The sequence below is a fragment of the Eptatretus burgeri genome, chromosome 9 (assembly GCF_056783735.1).
Source record: "Eptatretus burgeri isolate ZD-2024b chromosome 9, Ebu_testis_v1, whole genome shotgun sequence".
Classification (NCBI taxonomy): domain Eukaryota; kingdom Metazoa; phylum Chordata; class Myxini; order Myxiniformes; family Myxinidae; genus Eptatretus; species Eptatretus burgeri.
The window spans coordinates 88,034,159-88,041,048 of record NC_140969.1 but is presented as its reverse complement, the minus strand read 5'-3'; the positions used below and the strand labels follow the sequence as shown (position 1 = coordinate 88,041,048).

Here is a 6,890-nt window from a genome sequence, read left to right as displayed (position 1 = left end):
TGATGCACAGCGATGAAGTCACACGTGATGTACAGCGATGACGTCACACGTGATGTACAGCGATGACGTCACACGTGATGTACAGCAATGACGTCACACGTGATGTACAGCAATGACGTCACACGTGATGTACAGCAATGACGTCACACGTGATGTACAGCAATGACGTCACACGTGATGTACAGCAATGACGTCACACGTGATGTACAGAAATGACGTCACACGTGATGTACAGAAATGAAGTCACGCGTGATGTGGAGTGATGAAGTCACGCAGGATGTGGAGTGATGAAGTCACACGTGATGTACAGTGATGAAGTCACACGTGATGTACAGTGATGAACTCACGCATGATGTGGAGTGATGAAGTCACACGTGATGTGGAGTCATGAAGTCACGCGTGATGTGGAGTCATGAAGTCACGCGTGATGTGGAGTCATGAAGTCACGCGTGATGTGGAGTCATGAAGTCACGCGTGATGTGGAGTCATGAAGTCACGCGTGATGTGGAGTGATGAAGTCACGCATGATGTACAGTGATGAAGTCACACGTGATGTACAGTGATGAAATCACACGTGATGTGGAGTGATGAAGTCACACGTGATGTGGAGTGATGAAGTCAGGCAGTGAAGACCAAGGGTTAATTGCTGCAGTTCGCTTCATGAGTGACTGATTCTAAGAATCAGGGAGAGACCTCACCTGTTTGATGCATTCATTTGAATTATTTAATTCCCTTCACTTGGTATTGAATTCTCGTTCTGATGTTTTGAACAAGCAAGGAAATGACAAATTGACAAACATGGACACTAAAAGGGTGCAAGTGAATAAATAAGGTCTATGGAAGGTTTCAGTACCTGTACTTCTGGAGACTTGTGTTTATGTTTTTTAAATCTTGGCTAAGCCGTCTGTAAGAGTCTGATGTTTCATCTTACATTCCTGGAGTGCTTGTATGATGGAGTGATGATGGATCCACTGCCAAACATCACATCTTATTCTCCAGTGGCCGTTCCTGAAACTTCTTCCTCTGCACACGCATCAACAAAAGGATATTAAAATCCCTCAATAGCATTGTCATCATCATCTCCATCATTATCATGTCTTCCATCACAATCCTGGAAATATGAAATCCTTTCTATTGCTTTCTGCATCTCAGTTAAATTTTTCTTCTTTTGTTTGCATTCAATTTCACATCTTAATTTTCTTCATCACACACTCCCATTCCACTGGATTATTCAAACAATTAATATATATGATCATCCAAGTGTACACACTGACTTGATACGTGTACATAAACACTCACACCAGACTCCCACCAACTGGAAGATTTGCTTGCCTCTCATCTGGATTCGAGTTCAGCAAAATATTTGTTTGTCCTCAACACTTCTGAGGCACAGACAAAATGGGACATGATTCAGGTGAAGAACAGGTAGTTTCGACAAATTTTGGAATATATTTTTTATTTTTTTGTACACATTGTCCAGGCTCGAATGAGAGCCAACACACAATGCACAGCAAGGGGGGCATGAGACAAGAGAGGTGGGAGAGGGAAGGATAAAACAGTGGAGAACAGAGATATTAGGAGATCTGTGATAGGGAGAGGGATGGGGCGGGGAACATGGGGAATACAAGATGGACATTACAGGGACTTTCAGGAAGGAAAGCAGGGAATTTGAAGGAGGTGGGTTTGGGGTGGATTAACGAGGGTAGAAAAGATCGAGGTTTTGGATGGGGGGGGAGACAAGAGGTGGTGGTGAATGGCTGTTTTGAAGGCCTGGAAGGAAGAATGGGATTGAAGAGCGTTTGGGAGTTTATTCCAAAGGTGGGGATAAAAAAGGAATGAAGGAGTGAAGGTGAGCAGTGATTCGTGATTTTGGTAGTTTTACCAGAAGGCGGTTGCTGGCGGACCTTGAGCACCCTGCGGAAATATGGTGGGGACGTGTCGCAGACAGAGCAGGGGGGCGAGACCGGAGAGGAGACGGTAGAAGACAGAAAGACCACCGACCTGCCTGCGATGAGAGAGAGTGAGAGGCCCAAAGACTCAGCCTCATCACGGGAGATAAATAAGATAAATTGGAATTAATTGGAATGCAAGACAAGGATCTTGGGAACTTACGTTAAAACCTGTACGATGGTTTCAGGTGAGCTGGAAGGAGCACCTCCTCTGAGGGGCCTTTGGAAGAAAAAAAAACAGAAATATGAAAGATTAAACACATTGATAACTTGTTCAGAAAAGGCCACAGAAGGAAATACATGAATGGAACAGGTAATCGTTGAAAAGGTGAATCAGGTGATCTCATCCAATCGAAGGGAATGAAAGTTCTTGTTATATATTCTGCATGGGGGATGACCATGTCAATAAGTTACCTTCCCACAAAAATTATAATTACAATTATCTGCACAATTAAAGGCCTGGTCACACCTTGACGTTTTAGCCAATGTATGCCGATTTTTGAATTTTTTTTCTAAAACGCTGGCACACGTTGAATACGTTATGGGTAAGTTTTGATAACATTGAGAGCACGCTGAAAAACACTGCCATACGTCGTTGTACGTTGGCTTTAAACGTTGTACTTTTCGGTTGTCCTCAAATTTTTTCATGCTTGAAATTTCACGACGTATGCCGGCATATGACTCACACGTTCCGCTACGCTGGCCACAAGTTGTACGCACGGTCTGCGATCGTTGACAGACGTCAACACATGGTACTTGTAAGTTAATCATAAGTTGAGACACGCCGAGGTAATGTTTAGCGTACCCGAAACTTATTTCTAACCTATGATTAACCTGTTGTTGGCACGTTACGCGATCGTTGCCACACATCGACAGACGTTACTTTTAAGTTACTCATTGGCTGAAAGACGTCGGTATAATGGATCGTCCTTGCGTCAGCGTCCACGGCCACGGCCAGGACACTTATTTGCAGCATTCTTCAAACTTTTCTTCGGCATGACGAGGATGTTCACACTTCGATGTCTAGCTTGGCTATGATTCCAATTGTCCATCGGCAGCGTCTATTTAAAATAGTCGAGTTTGAGCGTTTTAACACGTTCAGAAGAAACGCTTCAAATTTCCAAACCCCAGCGTCAAAAAACAAAGGCGAGTGACATAAATTTAAATCGTTCATTGTAAACAATGAAAATAGCTGAGTGGTACCGTTTAAAAGTGGTTGAGTGTAAAAAAAATCCAATTGTGGAGCGCAAGTATCTACTTTCAATAGTGGAGATGCAGCCATTTAAATCGTTGAGTGGCAGCCTATGAATAGCAAACCCTACGTCAACGGAAAAGATAAACTGCCGCACGATATGGATAAGTTAGGCTATCGTTGGGCATAGTTTGTGAACGCCGGCTACACGATAATTATTCGTTGATATATCGTATCTATAAGTAATCAAAGCGCTCTATGCACATTATTAGTTCATTGTGCATTTGTCCAACCCGTTATGAATAGACCTAAATCGTAAAAACAAGCCATAGCTCATTGTTGAAAAAGCCCCATAAAAAATTAGCCGCGAAGAACTTCGAACAATGGTGAAAAGATGTCTCCTACCCGTGGACACGCGGACGCAAGGACGATCCATCATAACCCACACCCTCCCCCTCACACTCACCTACTACTGCCAACATGAACAAACTACTACTAATACTAATACTAATACTGATACTGATGACATGGACATCGACTCAAAAAGGACTCGAAAACACTGTTGGGTTCCCCTTTTATGAACACCATTTTATATACCAATTCCCAAAACCGCTGGGAACACGTCTTTATATGGCAGTTGTAAGTTAGAAACATGTTCATTTATTTTTTTTTTGTCGACCGGAAGACGTCATTGGAATACGTCTACATACGTCGATGTGTGTTGGGACTACGTAAAGAATTGGTTCAAAGCACGTCAAACATAAGTTAGAAATAAGTTTCACGTAAAAAAGACATTACCGTGACGTGTTTCGACTTATGAGTAGCTTATAAGTAGCCTTTGTGGACGTGTGTAAGCGTCCACATATCGTGTGTAAAACTTATCCCCATCGCATGCGGAACGTGTGTCATACGCCGAGTACATCGTAAAATTTTGAACATGTTTAAAATTTCTTGACGTACTCTACTTACTACGACGTATGATAGCGTACTTTAGCGTTCTACTCACGTATACCAAACTTACTCATACCGTATTTGACGTGCCCCAACGTTTTAGACACATTTTTCTTAGGTCGGCATACGCTGGCAAGATCGCCAAGGTGTGACCGCGATGTTGACGCTTCCATTTCTACGGCAGTTATGATTCGAATCGTTGTGCGTCAGCCTTTTAATAGGCTATGCCACGACATCGTCGGCGATGCGTGCAACGCGCTATGCCTGAGTTAGACTATCGTTGGGCATCGGTTGTGTAGGCCGACAACAGGTTCAGCATTCGTTGGTATAAGTTATCTCTTACACAACGAAACGTTCTGTGTCCGTTACCAATACGTTATACATAAGACCAAGTCGCTATGAATACGTCCGAATCTTTAAAAAAAACATCAAAAGTTCAACGTAAGCCAGCGTTTTACATACATTTTAATACGTTGCCATCGCTGGCTAAAACGTCAAGGTGTGACCGGGCCTTAATGGAAAATGTCTGATTCGAATACAACATGATTATTACATTTATGTGCTCGAACATGTGTGTCTATTTTGAATATATTGTCATGTCCAGGCCGGTTAAAACCGACCTGGAGGGATAGCCGAACGATTTCCCTTGAAGGCGAACAGCCGAGTTCTTTGGAGATTAATGCGTGTGCAGGACAGGAGGTGGCGAAGCACGTACCAGAGGTGCTCACCAGGACGGCAGACAAGGGTTTACACCCAAACCCACAACAAAGAGATAAGCACAAGCAATCTTAATAAATGTGGTTTAATGAATATAAATCAAAGCATAAGGTCATGAAATGTGAGGTAATTTACACCCTAGTGTCGAGGCACCTCGACACACTGTTACAAAAGCAGCGACAAGGGGAAAAGATAAAACAAAAGAAAAATCCCTCATTTATTCTGGCACTCAGCTTCATCCAGAGATGATCCTTTTTGGACCTGGCGTTGTCGAACCCGCATAGCGAGTGCAGGAAATCGCACCCGAAAATGGCGCCAAGCCACTCTCTCGGCGGGAAACATACGTGACGTATTGTTGTGGGCCGGGGTTCGGTGGCGATAAACGGCCACTCGGTGGAGCAGTGGAGTCGTCTCCCACCGAACACCCGGAATTTAGGTCGTGGCTCTCGGATAAGTCCGAAGGTCACGGGTCCTTTATCGGAGAGTGGTCGCCAATATTTTGACGGCGTGAGGTAGGGTCCACTTGTCGAATTCCAATTTACCTAAGTACTCATGTCGTCTAACTACCGGGAAACCACACCCTGAGCCGACTCTGTCCGATCCGAGTCGCAGGTAACGACTCAGATCCGGCGTAACCGAGCGGAGTTATCAGAGCCACGCCGGTCCCAATGGCAACTTACCGGCCCGAACGGACTTACTATTTCTTAATACGCACCTTGCTTGGCCAATGAAGGAAAGCACAGAAAAACGAGCTGGTACATTGAACAGGGGTTTATTTATAACAATAAATCGGGGAGGGGAAGCACACAAAGAGCAGAGTTATCTGAATATGAAAATGTAATTTACAAAGAAAACACTTATACAATTCTACTTACAGAGGGGGCCCATGGACACACACACAAAGAAACTGGACCCGTGGGTCTTAAGTCGGTAGAGCCGGGCCGGGGTACCTGTCCCGCTTCGTGCGGTCACACCGACCCAAACCACCACGGTGGGACTTGAACCCATGACCACCACTGTTCGGTCACCACCACCATGGTGAGCCACTGCAAAGGACCGCAGACCACTCAAACCACGACCGCAGACCAAGCCAATGGCCACAAAACACCTCTGTCTGCCGTCCTCTCGTCTCTTGAGGTGGGAGGGGTTTCTTTTCTCACCCCTTGCCTCCTGATTGGACGAGGGGTTGTCGGACGACTCGTGGTCAGCCTCCCGATTGGCTGGGGCACGCGTGTGGTGCTCGCCCAACGCTCATTGGCTGGAGGAAACGCTCTATGCCCCTCCTTGGGCGGAGCCTCAATCAGAAGCGATGGAGGCTCTGCTCTGCCCACGCCCTCAGCCAAAAACACGTGGGCAATAGCGACCGGGTCCAGTGAGGGACGGTGACGCTGTTGTAAAAACCTAACTAAAAAATAACTCACAGCGCACACCCAAAATTCCCATTAGACATAAGGGGATGGATTCTTACGATAAACACATACTTATCGAAATAACTGAACGACAGGGACTCTGGCTGTTTGTGTGCACAAGGTTTCCAAATCCGTAACAGTATTCAGGTGGCGGTGTTCAACGCCAGGGCTCAGGAACTGCCGTGCAGCTTCTTTTCACGTTCAGACTTGCCGACCATTCCTTTGTTCCAGGTCCGCTCACGAGGATCGCCCACATTCCTCCTCCACCATACGATGAGACGATTTCTGAGGCCCCGTGATAAGGCCACGAGGCACGCTCTTCTTCCCTCCTCAGAAACGTACATGCTTCACGACTCAGCTGAAGTCAATGGTTAGCGTATTGCTCCAGCGCGTGAACAAATTCACCTCAACGTGAACACGAGAATCATGCAGCCTTCTTCACCGTGTCGAGGGGAAGCCAGCGAGCTAGATCCTTTTTCCTCCAATCACGGACCTCACACAACTCTCCTCTCCCCAGAACCTTCTGACCTCACAAACAGTCATCATCCACCCCAGGGGCATGGTTTGCTAGTTGTCATTCCTGAAGGCGGGGTTTTTTGTCTGCTTGGAATGTTCGGCTCGGTTGTTGTTTTAAGGACATGATTCCTTTTTATTGCCGGTCTTGTAAATGCA

General features: G+C 45.6%; 1 long non-coding RNA gene across 1 annotated transcript; it reads right to left on the bottom strand.

The window, feature by feature from the left end:
• Positions 1-250: 250 nt before the first annotated feature.
• On the bottom strand, positions 251-2,856 carry LOC147020561 (uncharacterized). Its single transcript, XR_015062092.1, has 4 exons — positions 2,113-2,856; positions 1,883-2,005; positions 1,300-1,382; positions 251-1,023 (listed from the first exon to the last, which is right to left on the bottom strand). It is a non-coding gene; the product is annotated as an uncharacterized LOC147020561 (long non-coding RNA).
• Positions 2,857-6,890: the final 4,034 nt, after the last annotated feature.